General features: G+C 39.2%; 1 pseudogene; it reads left to right on the top strand.

The window, feature by feature from the left end:
• The window catches only part of LOC102810568, a 17232-nt pseudogene extending 2849 nt beyond the window's left edge, over positions 1-14383 (top strand).
• Positions 14384-22082: the final 7699 nt, after the last annotated feature.

Here is a 22082-nt window from a genome sequence, read left to right as displayed (position 1 = left end):
AGGAGAGACGAAGCTTAGCCATCCTGGCCTCCAAGGAGCACTCTGGCTGCACTTCTTCCAAAACAGAGCAAAAAGATAGATAGGCTTATAAGGTGAACAATAGTAACAGGGAGGTATGCACTGACTAAAACAATCAGCCATACAAGATCAATAGGGCCTCATTTGTCCAGACATAAAATTCAGAAGGTAGGAAAAAATAAGAAAAATGGATGAAGGGAAATGGTAAACACAGGTAGGAAGTTTATAAGTGTAGCCAGAATGATCCTTAGAAGACTGGATGGCCAGATTTCGTCTCTCATACTTTGATCATACTTTTAAGAGGGAACAGTTCCTGGTGAAGGAAGTTATTCTTGGTAAATTGGAGGGTCAGAGAAAAAGAGGAAGACCCCACAGAGATGTATTGGCACAGTGGCAGCAGCTGTGGGCTCAGTGGGTAACAATTGTGAGGAGAGGCAGGACCAGGCAGTGTTTCATTCTGTTGAGCATAGGGTCACTATGAGTCAGAACTGACTCCATGGAACCTAACAGCATATCAGGATATTTATGTCACATCAAAAATAGTCTAACAACTATGATGTTGTTGTTGTTAAGCTCCAACTCATCGCAACCCTATATAGGGTTTCCAAGGAGTGGCTGGTGAGCATGAACTGCCGACTTTGTAGTGCAAACTGACCTTGCAGTCCAACGCATTAACCCACAGTGCCACATCAGGAGTATATATCTATTTTCTCCTCCTGACTTCGGTGCTATTGCTATCACATATCTTACTTCTACATATATTATGAGACCCATAATGCATTGCTATTAATTTTGCTTTAAATAGTCAATTGTCTTATAAAGAGGCTTCTTAAAAAAAATTTAAAGACTTTTATATTTACCAATATGATTACCATTTCTGGTGCTCTTCATCCTTTTGTGTAGACCCTGATTGCTCCCAGCTATCATTCTTCTCCTTTCTAAGGGACTTTAAACATTTCTTGTATTTAAGGGCTTCTGGTGATAAATGCCACTTTTCTGCAGCTAAGGAAGTCTCCATTTCATCTTCCTCAAACTCAGAAATAATAAAAGAAATATATTTGTACTGGGTATAGAATTCTGGGTTGACAGTTTTGTTTTGTTTCTGCTAATACTTTCATGATGTTCCTCCAGGACCTTTTGCTTGCATTGTTCCTCTGTATGTAACATGGCCATGTTCGTCTCTTTAAAATTTTTCTCCCTATCACTGGTGATTAAGCACTCTGTTGCCAATGGAAAGTTCAGTTATTAGAACCCACCAAAAGCTTCATGTGGGAAAAGACTTCATAGTCTATTCCAGGAAGTATTATAACTTGGGGATTCACATGGGGTTAACTTCTGGGTCCTACTCTGTCCTATAGTATTAGATGAGGAAGAATTAGCTCAATGGCATACAACAGCATTGTTTTAGGAGATTTGATTTTTACCTTGGTGTTAGAACTCCCAAGGATAGGAATAACTAACTTGTGTGAGACCCAATTAAGGAAATATCTAAAAAGAGGCATCATCCAGACATTGGACAGTGCAATCAACCAAAAAGACTGATGAAGGAACTAGAAGCGAAACCCCCTCCAACCAGTGCACAAAAGCCTAGTCTAAGAAATTAGCCAGGACCCTCCTCTCTCTAGAGGTAGGTGACTGTTCTGACTCTCACAAGATTGTCTAAGCTTTAAAATAAGCTTTTGTGTTTGTGCGATTTCTTTTTGAGTGTTTCTTGTTTGGTATGTGACTCGGGCTTGTGCTTGTGCCTCTCCAAGTCTTTGGCAGACTGTAGGACTGAACCACCAGGAACTACTACAAACTGGCAACAATTTGGTGCAGATACTAAGGAGCCATTTACATACTTCCTGGACTCCTAGATAAGTTCCTCTTACTGCCTCTTCAGTACTTAAAAGCTAAAATGACTCTGCTATCTTTTGCTCTACCCAGGAGTTCTCACACACCATCTAAATGTTAAATACTGAGCAGCCTTTCAGATCATTGCCTCTGCTCATGAACTTTCTTGCCTTCTCTGCTCCTAGGTCCAAGATAGATAGACCCCTCAGATGAGTCCTTGGGCAAAGCCCAGGCTCAGAGATGCATAAAAGGCACTTCCTTCCCTCCCGATCTAAATTTTTGGACTTTCCTACATCAGTGGAAACCTAGCAGAGGTTTCCCTGTGACCATGGCTATGTGCAGCTGCCTCAGGAAGACTCCTCTTTTCTATCAACACATTGTAAAAATTTGGACTTATCTGGGGAGGGAGTGCCACTTAAGATCTGGTCCACCAGCACACCTGGACAGCCCTCTGAGTTGCCTGGAAGAACCAACATATTGAAAAGGAGGAAGTGACCATAGGAGTAACTTCCCCACCCATAATTACGTCTCCAGACCCAAAGCACAATAGTCAGAGACCCTCTACCTTAAAGACACAGATCCATAACACTATTATTTCAGACCATATTCCTGTTTGCTTGATACTACTTCTTTAAACCACTGTCTGTTTCAAAAGACAGGAAACCAGCCCAGGCACCCCTCCCCAGTTTATGTGCAGATTCTACTGTAGGATTCCTTTGTTTTGGAAATCACTACTCCTTAGCCTCACTAGTCACTCCTCAGAAACCCTGTATAGGGTCACTATGGGTGGGATCAGACTGGAAGGCACTTAACAACAACAACAACAACTCCTCAGTTTTGGGGAAAATTTCTGAGACATCTTTGCCTGTATTTCCATCTGAATTTGAAGTTCAGTGTAGCTGTGATTAGACATTTTATGAAGTTTGATACATGGAGAATTTCACTGGAATATTTTATCACAAAATAAGAGCAGTCATGGAAATGCTGTTGTTGGCGATGGTTGTTGAATCAACTATGATAGAGGCAGAGGGGCCCTGGGAATTGGCACTCTTGCCAGAGACCAGAGTCTCAAATTTTTTGTTGTCGATTTGGTTCCAACCCATAGTGACTCTGTATAGGGTTTTTGAGGAGGTGCTGGTGAGCTTGAATCACTGACCTTGTGGTTCAAACCAGCCTTGCAATCCAGTACATTAACCCACAGTGCCACACCAGGATTCCAGGATTTAGTCCCTGGGAAAATAGAGATCTAGCTTTTCTGCAGGAAAGTTATAGGGGACACCCTAACTCTCCCTGGGGGAGCTACCTTTAGTTCATACATAAAAGTTCTGGAAAACGGGACACCCTGCCCAGAAATTCTGTCTCTCCTTAGGCTACATGGAATAAACACCATCTATTTCCAGAAAACTCTCCTTTGGGGTACCTATTACTGTTCCTATTAGGTTCTGTCCAATCTGTTCCAACTCAGTGACCCTGTGTGGGGTTTCCAAGGGGTGACTGGTGAATTTGAACAGCTGACTTTGCAGTTCACACCAACCTTGCCATCCAGTGCTTATCCTACAGCACCACACCTGGACTCCAAGGGTACCTATTAACAGCCTGCAAAAAAGAAGTTAATATGTTTCTGTAATATTGCTTGGCCCCAATACACCTGGGGGACCAACAGAAATTGCCAGTAAATGGAAGTTTAAATTTCAACATTCTACAATTAGACCTATTCTGTAGAACGGAAAGAAAATAGTCAGAGATTCCCTATGTTCAAGCCTTTATGGACTTTAGGGCAGACACAGAAAGATGCAATATGTGTAGGAAACATATATAGAGAAATGCATCCCCTAAAAAAGCTGCTGACAACAGTAGCTAAAATTGAAGAACATAAGAAACTGAAATCCAGTCCCAATGCCCTTCCCCCAGACTACTCACCTCTCTGTAGTCTCTTACTAGAGATCAGACTGGCAAGAGGTTTCAGGGGCTGGTTGGCAACCTGACAGGGTCCATGTATCATTCTCTTTGGCAGATTTGAAACAGTGCAAGGAAAAGCAGGGGAGCTTTTCAGAAAATCCCACTAAGTTCATTGAAGGCTTGAAAATTAGATTTGAATTTTGAACTAACCTGGAAAAGTATCCTAGTTGTCCTCTCAAGATGTGGCATGATAGACAAGAAAAATCACATCTGGCCAGCTACCTAAGCATATGGAAATAATTTATACGTTCACCAACAGACATTACCAGTTTGGAACGTGATAGTCCCTTGTGCAGATTTCTTCATATGACAATATCAATAATATCATGTTGTTGTGTGCCGTGGAGTCGGTTCTGACTCATAGTGACCCTGTACAGGGTTTCCAAGCCTGTAAATCTTTACGGGAGCAAAACGCCTCATCTTTCTCCCACGGAGCAGCTGGCTGCTGACCCTAAGGTTCACAGCCCAATTCCTAACCACTACGCTATATGCAAGTAAAATTTTACTAAAGATAATTTTAAAACTACTGCAATAGTACATTGACAGAGAGCTGCCTGAGGTTCAAGTCAGATTCAGATAAGGATATGGAATAAGGGATATCATTACTGAAATCAGATGGATCGTGGATGAAAGCAGAGAATACCAGAAAGATGTTTACCTATGCTTTATTGACTATGCAAAAATCTTCAACTGTGTGGATCATGACAAACTATAGACAACATTGCTGAGAATGAGTATTCCAGAACACTTAATTGTGCTCAGGAAAAATCTGTATGTAGAACAAGAGGCAATTGTTCAAACATAACAAGGGGACACTGAATGGTTTAAAATCAGGATAGGGGTGTGTCAGGGTTGTATTCTTTCACCATACTTATTCAATCTGTAGGCTGAGCAAACATCTAAAAAGCTGTATTATATAAAGAACATGGCATCAGGATTAGAGGAAGACTCATTAACAAACTGTGAGATGCAGATGACAAAACCTGCTTACTGAAAAGGAAGAGGATTCAAAATGCTTACTAATGAAGATCAAAGGCACAACCTTCAGTATGGATTGCACTTCAATTTAAAGAAAACAAAAATTCTCACCACTGGACCAATAAATAACATCATGATAAATGGAGAAAAGATTTAAGTTGCCGAAGATTTCATTTTGCTTGAATCCACCATCAATAATTATGGAACAGCAGTTAAGAAATCAAATGATGAATTACATTAGGCAAATCTTCTGCACAAGACCTCTTTACAGTATTGAAAAGCAAGGATATCAGTCTAAGGACTAAAGTGTGCCTGACCGATCATGGTATTTTCAATTACCTCATATGAATGTGAATATTGTACAATGACTAAGAAGACTTTGTAACAATTGATGCATTTTAGTTATGGTGTTGGAGAAGAATTTTAAAGGTACCATGGACTGCCAAAAGAACAAGTCATTCAGTCTTGGAAGAAGTGCATCCACAATGCTCCTTAGAAGTGAAGATGGTCAGACTTCAACTCTCATACTCTGGGCATACTATCAAAATGGACCAGTTCCTCAAGTAAAGTGGAGGGTCAGCAAAAAAAAAAAAAGGGAGACCCCCAAAGAGGTGAATCAGCACAGTGATAGCAGCAATGGGCTCAACCATAGCAACAATTGTGGGGATGGCACAAAACCAAGTGTTGTTTCATTCTGTTATACATAGGGTTGCTGTGGGTCAGCAATGACTACATGACAACTAACTATAAAAACAACTCCTCTCTCACAAGGTAGGTGCCCATTCTTACTCTCACAAGAATGTCTATACTTTCAAATTAAACCTTTGCTTGCTGCTTGCTGACTGTTTCTTTGTAAATGTCTCTTGCTTGGAATGTGACAGCAGCTTGTGCCTATACTTTTCCGAGTCTTTCATGAAAACAGTAGGATCAAACCACCAGGAACTACAACACCAGATGTTGTTGTTGTATGCCATGGAGTTGGTTCTGACTCATAGAGACCCTGCACAGGGTTTCCAAGGCTGTAAATCTTTACGGGAGCAGAAAGCCTCATCTTTCTCCCGCAAAACAGTTGGTAGTTTCAAACTGCTGACCTTGTGGTTCACAGCCCTATTTGCAACCACTATGCTACCAGAGCTCCTTAGGTAACACCAGTAACAGGGTTGTCCTTCACTTTTTTTGTTCCTAGGGTTCATTGAGTGCTTTGAATCTGTGGATTTATAGTTTTCATTAAATTTACAAAATATTGAGACAATGTTTCTTCAAATATTTTTTCTGTTCTTCAACAATTTACAAATTCAACAAATTACATACGTACTGGTTTGCTTGAAATTGTTCTTCAGTGGTAGACTGCTCTGTTTGGTTTTTTTTGTTGTTGCTGTTGTTTAAATTTTTAGTCCTTTTTCTTTTTGTATTATCTTTTGGATATTTCTTTGCTTTGTCTTCAAGCATATTAGTATTTTTCTACTCTATATCCATTCTGCATTTGCTTTTACATTATTGACTATGCAAAGGAAAAGACGATGCCAGAAAGTCTGTATACATTTACAAGGGAAGTTGTCTTTTAGATAAATGGGTATTAGACAAATTGACTTAAAGTGAAATCATCTATTTCTAAATTTTAATTTTAGTTATCATTTTTCTATCTAAAAAGCAGAGTAATATTCCAGAAAACAGTCAAGGTCTAATGAGGACTTAAGTCAGGATAAGAAAAATAACACTCCACCACCATGGCAACTCTCTTGATGCTGTGCTCTCTAAGTCTTTCCCAAATAAGGCCCAAGAAGTAGATATCAGTTTGATAGCAAGCTTCTGAGAACGTTACATTCATCAAATGTACAGGAAGGAGACCTTACTAATAACCCAATGAAATTATAAAATTTTACACAAGCATTGTTGCTGTTGTTGTTAAGCGCCATTGAGTCGGTTCTGAATAATAGGTATCATGTATAGGATTTCTGATGAGTGAGAGGTGAGATTGAACTACTGACCATCTGGTTCAAATCAACTTTGCAGTCCAGCACATTAACCCACAGTGCCACATGAGTACTCTATACAAGCATAAACTTTTATAAATTTTATAATTGACTTTAGACATTCAGACTAAATTTAAACTACCTCCAACTCCATAGAAGATTCTAGGATATTCTATTGGCATTTGGTTCTAGAGATAAATATTAGAGATTCTCAAGCCCCTCGTTGTTGTTGTTGTTGTTAGGTGCCATTGAGTTGGTACTGACTCATAGTGACCCTATGCACAACAGAATGAAACATTGCCCAGTCCTGGGCCAACCTCACAATTGTTGCCACACTTGAGCCCATTGATGCTACCATATTGCCAATCCATCTCACTGAGGGTCTTCCTCTTTTTCTCTGACCCTCCACCTTACCAAACATGATATCCTTCTCCAGTGACTGGTCACTCCTGACAATATGTCCACAATATGAGAGACAAAGTTTGGCCATCCTGGCCTCCAAGGAGTACTCTCTCTGCACTTCTTCCAACACAGATCTGTTGGCTTTTATGGCAGCCTGTGATACTTTCGATATTCTCCTCCAACACCATAACTCAAAGACATCAGTTCTTCGACGGTCTTCCTTATTCACTGTCCATCTTTCGCATGTATACGAGGAAAGAAAAATTAAATGAACTAAAGCAGTGTTAAGTTGCTGCTCTTCTTAAATTGTTTAGACTTTTTTGTGGTTTTTTTTTGTACTGCTCTATCTTTTAGAGGTTTTACTGCAATAAGTATGTTTGGGGGACCCTAATCCTAACAGGACATCCTGTGGATGTCACAGCATAGCTGACCTTTCCTAGTTAACATATTTTGTGCAATTAAACAAAAAAAAATTACACAGGAACTCTTTGGGAGATTTTGAGGTAGATACCTCCAGGAATCGTCACAAGCTGTGATGTGTTTGTACCTAGCCACCTGACTCAGAACAGGCTGGGTGGAGCTGGCTGAGCACCCTGAGCTTCTGCTGGCCATAGGTCCATCCACAGCAGTCCCAGATGCCCAGTGATACCACTGAAGTGGGGGGGAGGGCTGTGTAGCTCTCATGCAGTTTTCATCAATAAAATGGACTTTCTGAAAAAAAATTAAAAAAAAAAAAAAAAAAGCTCCAGAGAATCATAGTCTGAGGACATGCAGCCAGACATAAAGTCCAAATGATGCTCTTATCACATGAAGATACAACTGTTGCCACCACTGGTCTATGTACAGATTCCTCATGAGCAAAAAGATGAGTTCTGTAATACTCATTCTTCACAATGTTATCCACAATTTGTTATGATCTACTCATTCGAATACCTTTGCATAGTCAATAAAGTACAAGTACAAAAGCATCTTTTTGGTAGTCTCTGCTCTCAGACAAAACCCAGCTGATGTTAGCAGTGGTATCCCTTGTTCAATATCCTCTTCTGAATCCAGTTTGAATTTTTGGCAGCTACCTGTCAATGTACTACTGTAATCATTTTTTAATTAGCTTCAACAAAACTTGCATGAAATGTTTATGGTATTGTTCAATGATCTTGACTTTCTGTTGGGTCAATAAAATATTGATCTATTCCAATCAGTTTGTCTTTTGAATTTCTTGTCATAGATGAGTGAGCATCTCCAGTACTGCATCAGTTGAAGCCTTTGTATCTCTTCAATTCCTGGAAAATTATTTTTCACCAGTGCTTTCAGTGTAGCTTGGACTTCTTCCTTCAATAACATCAGTTCTTCATTAGATGGTACATTTTGAAATGATTGGAAAACCAATTCTTTATGGTATAGTGACTGTGTATATTCCTTCTATATTCTTTTGATGCTTTCTGCACCATTCAATATTTTGCCCATAGAATCTTTCAGCATTGCCTGTTGAGGCTTGAATTTCTTTCTTAAGTTCTTTCAGTTTTAGAAATGCTGAGCATATTCTTTCTTTATGGATGTCTTTGTACATTTCATTCTAATACTTTGTCTTCTCTAACTGCCCTTTGCTGTGTAGCTCTTCTTCATTCCTTCAAGTAGCTTAAGCTTCGCTATGTTCAACAGTAAGTTTTTTAATCACTTTGAAATCCACTTTATAATTTCATTTCCTGTCTTTTAAATGGTCTTTTTAATGAATGTTCTTGATATCATCCCACAATTCTTCTGGTCTTCCTTCGGTCACTAATGTCTAATGTATCAGAATGTCTCTAAATTCAAGGGGTATATACTCAAGGAGTTCTGGTAGTGTAGTGGTTACAAATTGGGCTATGAACCTCAGGGTCAGCAGTTCGAAACTACCAGCTGGTCTGCAGGAGAAAGATGAGGCTTTCTGCTCCCGTAAAGACTTACAGCCTCGGAAACCCTATAAACTCTCATAAACTTGCTTTTAAATTTTTTCAGTTTCAGCCTAAACTTGAATGAGCAATTGATAGTCTGTTCTACAGTCAACCTCTGACCTTATTTTGGATGATGATATTAAGATTCTCCATTGTTTCTTCCTGCAGATGTAATCAGTGTGTATTACATCTGGTGAGGTCCATATGTATAACACTGTTTATGGTGTTGCAAAAGGGTATTTGCAAAGCATAAGTCATTGGTCTTGCAAAATTCTGTCATGCAATCTCCAGCATTTGTAAGCAAAACCATATATTCCAACTACTGATCTTTCCTCTTTATTTCCAACTTTTGAATTCCAATTACCAGTAATCATCAATGCCTCTTTATTGCAAATTTGATCAATTTCAAACTGAAACAGTTGTTTGCTATTGTTAAGTGCTGACAAGTCAGTTCTGATTCATAATGAACCTGTATTTTTTTTTCTGCTTAGAAAATCTTATTTTAATAAAGTATGTAATAATAGATATTTAGTGCTGATTACATTCATATTGCTCAAACTGAAAGGGCAGGTTTAAGTTTTTATAGAAAAAAAAAGTTTGAGAAGATTATGTAATCATTTTTTAAAAAAAGCTTTATTGTGTATTGAGCAAGTGAAGACTTACAGGGCAGATCACCATTTTTACAATCAGCAAATCATTATAATGATTACAATACCCTCCATGTACTCTTAACTAACAGTATTTACCTCTATTGTCTTTTTTTTTTTTAATATACTCATGTTGTTGTTGTTAAGTGCTGTCGAGTTGATTCTGATCCAGAATGACTCTATATAGGTTTCAATCAAGATGGCAGATCAGCTAGACATGCAGTGAGGAGCTCCCTCAATAACAACACGGAACACCAGGCCAAGTAGGCTCAGGGTATGGTGCTAGAACTCTGAAACACATATAAAGGAATATTTGGAGGATTGGAGGGCTTAAAGTTAGGGGAATTTGTATGAGAATCAAGAAATCCATTGTTTTCTAATTCAAGATGCTCCTGGAGCTGCCATCTTGGGAGAGAACATCTTGATTGTATCAGGATTGATATCGAAATTTAAAGTGACAGTTTCGACATAAAATGGACACCACTCATCTGTCTGTTGTGCTGTGGTGGCTTGAGTTACTGTGATGCTGAGGGCTATTCCACTGGTATTTTAAATAAGCAGCAGAATCACCCATGGTGGACGGTTTCAGGTGATCTTCAAGATAAAGACAGACTAGGAAGAAAGAGTGACGAACTACTTCCAAATTGTTAGTCACTGAAAACCTTATGAATAGCAGAGAAACACTGTCAGATTCAGTGCCGGAAAATGAGCCCCTCAGGTTGGAATGCACTCAAAATGCGACTGTGGAAGAGATGCCTCTTCAAAGTAGAGTTGACCACGATGACGTGAATGGAGTTAAGCTCAAGTTTCTATGTAGTCAAAGTACAAATTTCAGAGGTTTTCATGAGACTCTTGAAGTGTGGCTTAGGGAAAGTTCAAAGCTAAACAAAGTACAGGTGAAGAAGCAAAGAAAGTACTTGGACTGGGAATGTGTGATACATTGTGCTCTTCCAAGGCATTCTGTGAATTCCCAGCTAGCACAGAGGGGGAGGAAAGATGTTCCATGGTGTCAGGGGATGATGTTAAAGAATTAATTCAACATGATTGACAAAGAAAAGAAAAGAAAGATACTAATGACTAAAATTAAAAAGGAAATAGGGGACATTATAACTGACCCAACATAACAAAATGCTATGCACAATTGTATAACAATTGTCTCATGAAAACCTCTGAAAGTTGTACTTTGGTTGCATAGAAACTTGAAATTCATAATATTTTGAAAACATTTTTCTCCTGAATATTATATTAAGTAATCAGAAGATTGTGTGACTCTACTAATCATCTGTCACTTTGTCGTACTGTGGTGGCTTGTGAGTTACTATGATTCTGGAAGATATGCCACAGATATTTTAAATACGAGCAGGGTCACCCACAGTGGACAGGCTTCAGATGAGCTTCCAGAAAAAGGCAGACTAGGAAGAAAGAGTGGCAAATTACTTCCAAATATTTAGCTACTGAAAGCCTTATGAATAGCAGAGAAACACAGTCAGATATAGTGCTGGAAAATGAGCCCCTCAGATTGGAAGGCACTCAAAATGAGACTGGGGAAGAGCTGCCTCCACAGTGTACAGTTGACCGTGATGACGTGAATGGAGTAACCTAGATGGGTAACCTATATGAAATGGACAAATTTTGGGAACATAACCTACTCAAGCTGACTTAAAAGGAAATAGAACATCTCAACAGATCCATAGAAAGTGAAGAGATCAAATCAATGATCAAAATCCTCCCAAAAAAAGAGTGCTGGACTACATGGCTTCACTGTGGAATTCTATCAATCATTGAGAGAAGAATTGACATGAACATTGTTTAATCTCTTCCAAAAGGTAGAGAAGGAAAGAATAACCCCCAATTCCTTCTATGAAGAAAATACAACTGATCTGCAATTTATTGGGCAACATTTCATCTCATTTGTGCCATGATCAGAGGTCAGTTTCACAGGAACTAAAACCTGGTGTGGTGCTGCAGGTTAATGTGCTAGACTGCAAAGTCAGTTTGAACTACAAGGTTGGCAGTTCAAGCTCACCAGCCATTCCTCGGAAACCCTATACAGGGTGACTATGAGTCAGAACAGACTCTATGGTACTTAACAACAATAAAACCAAGATCTAGTCTTTTAGTATGTTCAGTGATATAAATATATATATACAATGATATGGAGTCCTGTTGTGGTGCTGTGGGTTGATGTGCCAGACTGCAAGGCCATTTGAACTGCAAGATCAGTGGTTCAAGTTACCAGTTGCTCCTTGGAAACCCCATACAGGGTCGCTACGGGTCAATCACTCAACAGCACTTAACAACGACACCAACTTATAATGATATAAGTGTGAGTGTATGTATACTGGTGTGACACTGTAGGATCAGCACTGGACTGTGAACCACAAGGATGGCAGTTCAAACCCAAGAGCTGTTTTTTATATATATATATATAAAACAGAGAGAGACAGAGAGCTCTGGTAGCATAGTGATGTCTGTGATAAGATAATACCCATATTTCTATAAAGTAGACCAGTTAATACCACTACTATTCATTCGTTCATGGGCACAACCCAAAATGAGGAACAGCTATAAAAATCCATTAGCAATCAGAACATGGAATGAATCCAGAAAAATTGAAAGTTGTCAAAAATGAAACAGAACACATAAACAGAAATTTTAGGCATTAGTAAGCTGAAATGGACTGCAGTTGAAAAAAAAATTAAAAACAAGTTCATGAGAACCATGACCTTGAACATATCCCTCTTGAATTTAAAGACTACCTCAAGAACAGATTTGATGCATTGTACATTAAATATCAAAGACCAGAAGAGCTGTGTGATGACATCAAGAACATCATACAGGAAAGAAGCAAAATATCATTAAGAAGACAGGAAAGAAGAAATGACCAAAAGAACCCAGAAACTTGCTTTCCAGTATAGAAATGCTAAATTGAATGGAAGAACTGAGGAAGTCAAACAGGTGAGCAGAAAATGTCAAAGAGCAGCTTGAGAAGACAGGGTTAACTGTTAGAATGAATTTGCAAAGACCTGAAGTTAGAAAACAAAAAGGGAAGCATATGCTCAGCACTTCTTAAGAAAAATTTCAAGCCTTGACTTGCAATATTGATGGATTCTGTGAGCAAAATATTGGATTATGCAGAAAGTATCAAAATAAGATGGAAATGCATCTGTGTGAGCTGCCCAGGGGGTCCCCGACCACCTGTTAGGAAGACCCTGCTGTACCCAAGTGTTGCAGACTGTCCAGACCCGGTCAGGAGTTCGAGGCCCTGTGGGCCCAAGTGTTGCAGACTGTACAGGCCACAGGCTCTGAGGAACAGACTCTAGCCATCTAGCAGACATAGAAACTGTTTTTCATCTTAGTGTTCAGTTATGTTTATTATTAATTGCATACATGAAGCCCTGATATCCACAGATAAATGTGATATTTTCCTAAAAGCCGAGACTGTAAAATTCCAAAAAGGCAAAGTTCTTCCCTCAAAGAATCCAGTCAAAGTAAATCGGGTGGCTTCCTGAGTCTTTGTTCTAAGGACAATAGGACTGCCCTCCCTAAAGAGTTTTCAGGTACAGCCCTATTCACCCAGGCATCTCTTTTCCTGGAGAACCTGGGCTGGGCAGCCGACACAATGGAAATCCTCCCAATCCTCCTTTTCCTTCCCCCATTTGAGGCTAGGTGCTAAAAGGTATGTTAATTAAGCTTGAGAAACCAAGTTGCGGTCAGAACCTGCAAAGTACGATGTTAAGCTGCCTGAATGTCTGGAAAATTACGTATGTTAGCTGTACTTTGTCTTAGTCCCACCCAGCTTTGTATAAAGTACCTCCCCTAAATAAAACGGAGGCGCAGGCCGAAACAGGTGTGCATTACAGCTTGGAGAGCGTGCATAACGGCTGGCAAAGCGTGTGTTACAGCATGCAGGGGGCTCAGTACAGCATTGCAACCATACTGCCTGTTTAGCCAAGATGTTTACTATGCAGGATATTACGGCCTTCATGGCTGAGATGTTTGCAATGCAGGATCTGCCTGATGCCAGTCCCTCATCCACTCTGGTTTCGGGGTGTCTCTTTGTCTCTCTTATTGTGTCTCTGTGTCTCCTCTTTTGCTATCGCTATAGCCGCCAGATATCCCCACCTCGTGAACCAAACACCTATGTCAAGTCAGGTCCCTGGCACCCAAGTGCTTAGAGAGTCGGGTCCTTGACATGAATCTCAGGGTGACACCCCCTTACCACTCCGGGATGCAGTCTTCCCCTCATCTATCCAGAGGGAAAGACCCTAAAATGGCTCTTTGGATGTCCTTGCAAACCTGTCCTGGGACTCAGACATCCCCGCAGCCTGGGAACCTAACCATTCCCTGGATGCCCGAAGCCCATCCCTGCAGAGCTTCGGGCTGTGTACCAGAGTCTTGTCTGTCCCTAGGAAACTTGCCTCGCCTGCTCCACCTCATGCCAGAGACTCCAGTCTCAGACCCAGGGGGATGCTGGAGCAATAGCGCAGAGGCACTCCCCAACTAAGAGAACCAGGCACTAGGCCCCACCTTCCCTCTCTGAGAAGAAGCATGCCTTCTCCAGAGCTGAGGTCTGCAGCTTAGGGGCTGCCCTGAACTTTGGCAAGACAATTTGGAGATGACCCGCCTGGGCATCTTCTAATGGTCTCATCTGTCCCCGTCTCCGCTAGGCTCCTTCATTCAATACTTCAGTGATTTTCAAATTTCCTGGTAGCCAAGGATCCCTTTTTCCTTGTGACAGTTTATGTGGAAGTAGCATGTGCAGCAGGTAGTTTGTAGGCTCCCTGGCTACAGTGTGGGCTTGGGCAGTGCCCTCACCTCCTGGACACCTCCAGAATGCTTGAGCTAATCTAGACTGGGGCTGCTTGACTACAAAGGAGGCTGGGCTGTGATTGGTGGGCCAGAGTGGGTTGAAAGAAGGGGGTGGGGAGGGCAGGTCCTAGGCTCCCTTTCTTGGTGACAGTTGGCCAGAAACCTATATGCTTAAATATTTTTACTTCAACAATAAGAATAAAAAAATTGATTTCTTAAAAAAAAAAGTAGAAGAAGAAGGAATATATACACAAAATTACTGTACCAAAAAGAAATGGTTGATGCTCATCCATTTCAAGAGGTGGAATATGATCAAGAATTGATGGTACTGAAAGAAGAAGTTCAATCAACACTGAAGTCATTGGAGAAAAGTAAGCCTCCAGGAATTGGTATGCAAATTATAATCTTTCAACAAATTGATGCAGCACTGGAGACACTCATTACTCTATACCAAGAAATTTGAAAGACAGCTACCTGGCCAATTGATTGTAAGAGAGCCATATATGTGTCCATTAAAAAGAGCGGTGACCCAATGGAATGTAGAAATCATTGAACAACACCATTAATATAGCATGCAAGCAAAATTTTGCTAAAGATAATTCAAAAACAACTGCAACCGTACATTGATAGAGAACTGCTAGAAATTCAAGTCAAATTCAGAAGAAGATATGGAACTAGGGATATCATTATTGACATCAGGTAGACATTGGCTGAAAGAAGAGAGTATCAGAAAGATGTTTACTTGGGCCTTATTAACTATGCAAAGACTTTTGACTGTATGGATCATGACAATCTATGGATAACATTGCGAAGAACAGGTATTCCAGACTTAATTGTATTGAGGAGAAACCTATCCATAGAACTAAAGGCAGTTGTTAGGACAGAGCAGGGGGATACAGGATGGTCTAAAATCAACAAATGTTGCACCAGAGACAATAATTTGAGGATCTGGATTATATGAATAAGAACCTGTTATCTAGATTGTTGGAAGACTCACTAACAACCTGTGATATGCAGATGATACAACCTTCCTTGCTGTAAGTAAAGAGGAAATAAAGTGCTTACTGATGAAGATCAAAAACCACAGCCTTAAGTATGGGTTGCACCTCAGCTTAAAAAAACAAACAACAAATCCTCACAACTGAACCTTTAAATAACATCATGGTAGATGGAGAAAAGATTGAATTGTCAAAGACTTCATTTTGCTTGGATCCATAATCACCACTCATGAAAGCAGCAACCATAAAATCAAATGATGTATTACTTAGGCGAATTTAATGCACAGGACCTCTTTAAAGTATTCAAGAGCAATGATATCAGTTTGAGCACTGAGGTGCAACTGACCCAAGCCATGGCATTTTCAATCACCTTATATGCATGTGAAAGTTGGACAGTAAATAAGGAAGACCATAGAAGAATTGATGCATTTGACTTATGATGTTGGAGAAGAACATTGACGGTACCATGGACTGCCAATAGAACAAACAGATCTGAATTAGAAGTACCAACAGAAGGCTCCTAAGAAGCCAGGATGATGAGACTTCATCTTTCATAATTTGGACATATTATCAGGAGGGACCAGTCCCTGTCTCACAAAGCAGAAGGTCAGCAAACAGTTGGAAGATCCCCAAAGTGATAGATTGGTACTATGGCAGCAGCAATGGGCTTAACAATAATTGTGAGGTTTGTGTAGAACCAGCAGTGTTTCTTTCTGTTGTGAACAGAATCACTGAGTTGGAATCAACTTGATGGCATATAACAACAACAACATAGAAGACAGTATTAAGGTGGAACAAAGGATTAAGGGGAGTCCTGGTGTGGCACTGTGGGATAATGCACTGGAACACAGGTCGGTTTAAACTGCAAGGGCAGAGGTTCAAATTCACTAGCCATTCCTTGGAAACCTTATACAGGGTCGCTATGGGTTGGAACCAACTCAATGGTGCTTAACAACAACAACAAGGATTAAGAATGGCCCCACCTTACTAGATGATGTGACTCAAGTCATCACCCTTATCTTCTCTCAGGACCATGGTCTGATTCCATTTATAGGATTGGCTTGAAAACTCATTTTCTTGCCCTGGATCTTGCATCTCGATCATTATGTCTGACTTTTATCCCATCACCTGACCTGATACACTAGTTCCTGCAGCCTTGTGCATCAACAGCCAATCATATGACCTCACTATTTGGGTTCAGTTCCTGAGAACTTGGATGAGATGATTCCTCCAGAATGATCTCTGAACTACAGATTTGGTACTTGTCAGCCTCCACAATTGTGTGAACCATTTCCTTTGACAATTGTGAGTTTTGTGAGACATTGCAGCATGTTGCAGAACCCTAGGATGTGAGGGAGTGGAGGAGTGGTGATTGTGGTGATTGATGGCAAGGGTATAATAGGAAAGTCAGCTAGTTGGCATGTCTTCCATCTCCAACTCATATGTGCCAGCCTCATGCTGATCTTTATAAAATAAGTATTCATTCAGTATCCTGTACTTTCCTCTCAATTGTTGCTATGTTTGAGTCCACTAATTGCAACCACTGTGTCGATACATCTTGCTGAGGGTCTTCCTCTTCTTTGCTGATATTCTAAGCAGTGTTCTTCTCTAGTAAATAGCCCTTTCTGATAATATTCCAAAGTTTATGAGAGAAAGTCTTGCCAATCTCACTTCTAAAAAGCATTCTGACTGTAATTCTTCAAACACAAAATTATTTGTTTTTTTTTGAAGTACATTTGTTGTTCTTCACCAACAGGTAATTCGAAGACATCAATTCTTCTATGCTCTTGTCCAATGTCTAGGTTTTGCATACATATGAAGTGATTGAAAAGACTGTGGTTTGAGTCAAACATACCTTAGTCTTCAAAGTGACATCTTTGCTTTTTAATACTTAAAGACGTCTTTTGTCGCAGATTTTCCCAATGCAAATTTTAAAAATTTGAAGTACACTATATATTATATCCATATGCTAAGAAAAACATTTGACTAGGTAATGTTACATATGAACTGGAACTAACTGTTCCCACTTATATACAAATTTGACCTAAAGTTAGATTTAGGAACAGAACTCATTCATAATTTAGGGATTGCATCTAACTAGTTATTCAATTGTCCCCCCTACCAGGAAGACAGGTTCAATATATTCCTTACTATGGTATTCCTAGGACTACTCAAAATGCCTATCATGAGGGAATAGACATTTTATCATAATGTATACTTTGATGACTTTTGATAAAGATTGCCAAATTTCCCTTGTAACAGGTTGTGCCAGTTTACGAACTCACAAGCAATTATGAGAGGTTCATTTCCTTTCTCTCTGAACAAAACTGCATCTTATCATGTTTAAAGAATCTTTGTTGTTTTGATGGGATTAAATTGTGTCTCATTATTCTATATTTGCATTTCTATGCTATTAAGCTTGAATAATTTTCATATGGGTTATTTGTATTTTCAAAATAAACACTACCCCTTCAATGATTCTGCCATCACTAGTATTATTTATTGCCCCATAAAAACTGAGTTAATAGTGTTATTTGTCCCTTTGAAAACCTCCTCTACAAATAATGACACTCTTAGTGCCACTTCATTTTGCTCACTTCAGTTCAATGTACATGCAGGGCATCATGAATTGTGAACATCTAGTCTATGCACAGCATAGGAGGGATTCTTCCTGCCTTAAATCAGAATAGAGCTTAAAGATGAATAGTCTCTGGAAAAATCACAGGTCCTGATAACAAACAAATCCTCTCTTCTTTAATAACTCAGTGAGCAATCTTACACAAGACAACCAATCCCCAAGAGCTTCGATTTCCTCATTTACAAAATAGGAGAAATAAAACCAATTTGTTTTTCCAAGTTGTGTCAAAGGTCAACGATGGGAATATGTGAACGTACTTACATAAATGTAGGTTATTGTTATTCTTGCTACTATTTCCTTTGGGAATATTATTAGATCTATCACATACTTTCAGGAAAATTGGCAAAAATAGTTTCCTCCTCAAGGATAAAAATAAAACACAAAAGAGACTTAATGTTACCCAGGAGTATATATATGACTATTGAAGTTTGCACTTTTTAAGGAAGCTAATAAAGCTAAATAAGAACTTATTTCACTGACACCTTAATGTCATTCTCAGTCATAACCCAATTTACCCTACTTGACTTCTTCCAGAAGTGGAGCTTTGCACTGCAAAGAGAAGCACACTCAACTTCCTCTGAGGAGTTATTTGAACATGGAAAACATTAACTGATATGAAAAAGAAACCTAGAGCTGAGGAAAGTACTAGGAGAGAATCCCAAATGAGTTAGAACAATTGCAAGCCTAGTTTCTTGTTTAAGATTTTAGAGGGCAAAAAAAGAAACATTCTGTCTCTAGCCAGTCTTCTTCTACATGATCTACAAAATCCAGACAAGTGCTGCTAATTCAATGATTCCTACCCTCATTTTCTTACTATCCACAGAAGTATCTCATTATCTTAACCAGTATGTCATAGTTTCTCAATTACTTTTACTTCATAACCACTTTAAAACACTTAAATGCATACTTCTTGCAATGTTTTTAGAAGGAAGAAAAAAATATTCTGAAATCATTCTGTGGTATGCATTTCTCTTTATTCAAGATGGTAGGTATCACCAAAGGAAGATTCTAGATGATACTTGATGTTCCCAAATTACGGTACTCAAGTGCCAGAGTCTTATCAGCTATTTTAAATATTTCAAAAATCAAAATGTAAACATCATATTTGTACACTATTAAACTGTTCCATTGATCTTTGTATTATGCTACTACATTATTTTAAACTAGACCTTGATACCCACATTGTATGAGATTTCTCAAGTTGAACAAATACTGTTTGGGCAGGTATAGTTGCTTAGAGTAAATATGAATAGTCACTATTTCAGAGGCAAAAATAAATATTTAATGAATACATGACCCAGAATTGCTTTTATTAGCTAAAGGGCTAGGGAAAACAATCTAGTCCATTGACCTAATTTTGTAAATAAGGAAATTTAGTGAGTCACTGGCCACCTGAGATTGGGATCTATGGATTCCTGTTCCAACACATTTATCCTTCAAGTGGTGGTGGTGTGCTGTGGAGTCAGTTCCGACTCATAGCGACCCTGTACAGGGTTTCCGAGGCTGTAAAACTTTACAGGAGTAGAAATCCTCATCTTTCTCCCACAGAACAGCTGGTAGTTTTGAACTGCTCACCCTGAGGTTAGTAGCCCAATTCATAACCACTATGCTACCAGAGATCCTTTATCCTGAAAGTAAAATTAAATATTTTGTTGTGTCCACTCAGCTACATTTCATCATGGGCTTACTCTTTTCTGATATTCTTGGAACTGATACCATGAATTTATCACCAATATAGGGTTTGTTTTCTAGCTTGACCTTCAGCTCACAATACTCTCACCCACAGTTTTATACACTAAATAGAAAAGGCAATAGTCTGAATATAGGTGTCACAGTAGAATTATCTAAAGTGCTTTAAAATATATGCCATTTTTTCCCATGGAACAGCTGCTAGTTTCGAACTGCTGACCTTGTGGTTCGCAGCCCAATTTGTCGTTCCGCGGGAGAAAGATGAGGCGTTCTGCTCCCGTAAAGATTAACAGCCTCGGAAACCCTGTGCAGGGTCGCTATGAGTCGGAACCGACTCCACGGCACATAACAACAACAACAACAACAAGCTACCAGTACTGTCAATCACCATCAAGCAGATTAACATACAATTATGGAGGTCCTGAAAAAAGAAGACAGAAAGTGACAGAAAGCCTATTGAAGAAATGAAAGCCACAAACATCTCAAATACAATGAAAGACATTTACTTACACACCCAATAATCTCAACAAACTCCAAATAGAATAAACTCTAAAAGATCCACCTGAAACACATTATATAAAACTTTAGAAAGACAAAGATAGAATTTTGAAGGAGCAAGAGACAAACAGTTTATCACATACAAGGAATCCTCAATAAAACCAGTTTCTTTTTACAAAGTGTGGAGGCCAGAAAGCAGTGGGATGGCATATTAAAAGTGATGAAAGAAAAAGCTGCCAACCGAAACACTATAAATTCCATTTCCAGCACAACTATCTTTCAAAACTGAGGGAGAAAACATGATATTCCCAGATAAACAAAAACTAAGGGATTCATTATGGAACTCTGGTAGCGTAGTCGTTATGAATCAGGCTGCTAACCTCAAGGTCGGTAATTCGAAACTACCAGCCATTCCACGAGAGAATGATGAAGCTTTCTGCTTCCATAAAGATTTACAGCCTTGGAAACCCTGTGCAGGATCACTATGAATCGGAACCGGCTCCATGGTACTTAACAGCAACAACAACAAGGGAGTTCATTACCACTAGATATTTTCTAAAAAGAAATTCTAAAAGGAGTATTTTAACATTGAAATAAAAGAATATTAGACAGTGTTATGGATTGAATTGTGACCCCCCCAAATATATGTGTTATGCGTTCTTACCCCTATACCTAGTCAAAAGATGCTATGGTGGCGCAATGGTTAAAGTGCTCAGCTACCAACTAGCTGTTCAAATCACCTGCCACTCCACTGGGGACAGACATGGCAGTCTGCTTCCATAAAGATTACAGCCTTGGAAGCCCTAAGGGGAAGTTTTACTCTGTTTTAGAAGGTCATTGTGAGTCCAAATCAACTCAATAACAAGGGTTACACCTATTCTTATAATTCCACTTGGGAATGGTCTTTATTTGTTATGCATGAATTAGTATATGTATGAAGAAGTATTCCTGCAGGTTGTGTTTTAAGTCCATGTCTTTTGCAATATAAAAGAGACAATTAAGCAATCAAGCAAGCATACAAAAATGGAGAGGAAGATAACATGCCAAATGATCATAAAAGAAGCTGAAAAGAGACAAGACACTTCCCCTAGAGTGAGAGAGCCTTCCACTAGAGCCAGTACCCTAAATTCACCCTTCTAGCTTCATAAACTGAGAAAGAAATGTCTGTTTATTAAAGCTACCCGCTTGTGGTATTTCCATTATAGTAGCACTTTTTGTTGTTGTTTGTAGAGTCAGTTCCAGTTCCTAGTAACCCTGCATAGGGTTTCTGAGGAGCAGTTGATGGGTTTGAACCAACTACCTTGCAATTAACAGTCCTACAGAGCCACACCAGAACCCATAGCAACATTCGATAACTAAGTCAAACAGTAACTCAACGCTGTATAAAGAAATAGACGTCCAGTAAAGAAAGATACATGGGAAAATATAAAGCCAATATTATTGTATTTTTGGTTTATAACATTTTCAAAGATGAAGTGTGTTCACATATGTTTCTGACAAAAGCTGTCACAAAAACACGTGTGGGTAAGCCAGCATAGAGTGCATATTAAGCACATTTAGTCAGCCCTTCCTTCCTCTGAGTTCCCTAATATTTTGTAGTTGTTCCCTTACTCTGGTACCCAGAATATTGTATTATAATTTTAAAGCCTTTTTTCCCTACTAGTCTATAAGTTTTGCTTTTTAATCAGAGATCATTGTATATGATT

The sequence above is a fragment of the Chrysochloris asiatica genome, unplaced genomic scaffold (assembly GCF_000296735.1).
Source record: "Chrysochloris asiatica unplaced genomic scaffold, ChrAsi1.0 scaffold00035, whole genome shotgun sequence".
NCBI classification, from domain to species: Eukaryota; Metazoa; Chordata; class Mammalia; order Afrosoricida; family Chrysochloridae; genus Chrysochloris; species Chrysochloris asiatica.
This window is presented reverse-complemented; position numbering and strand designations above follow the sequence as displayed.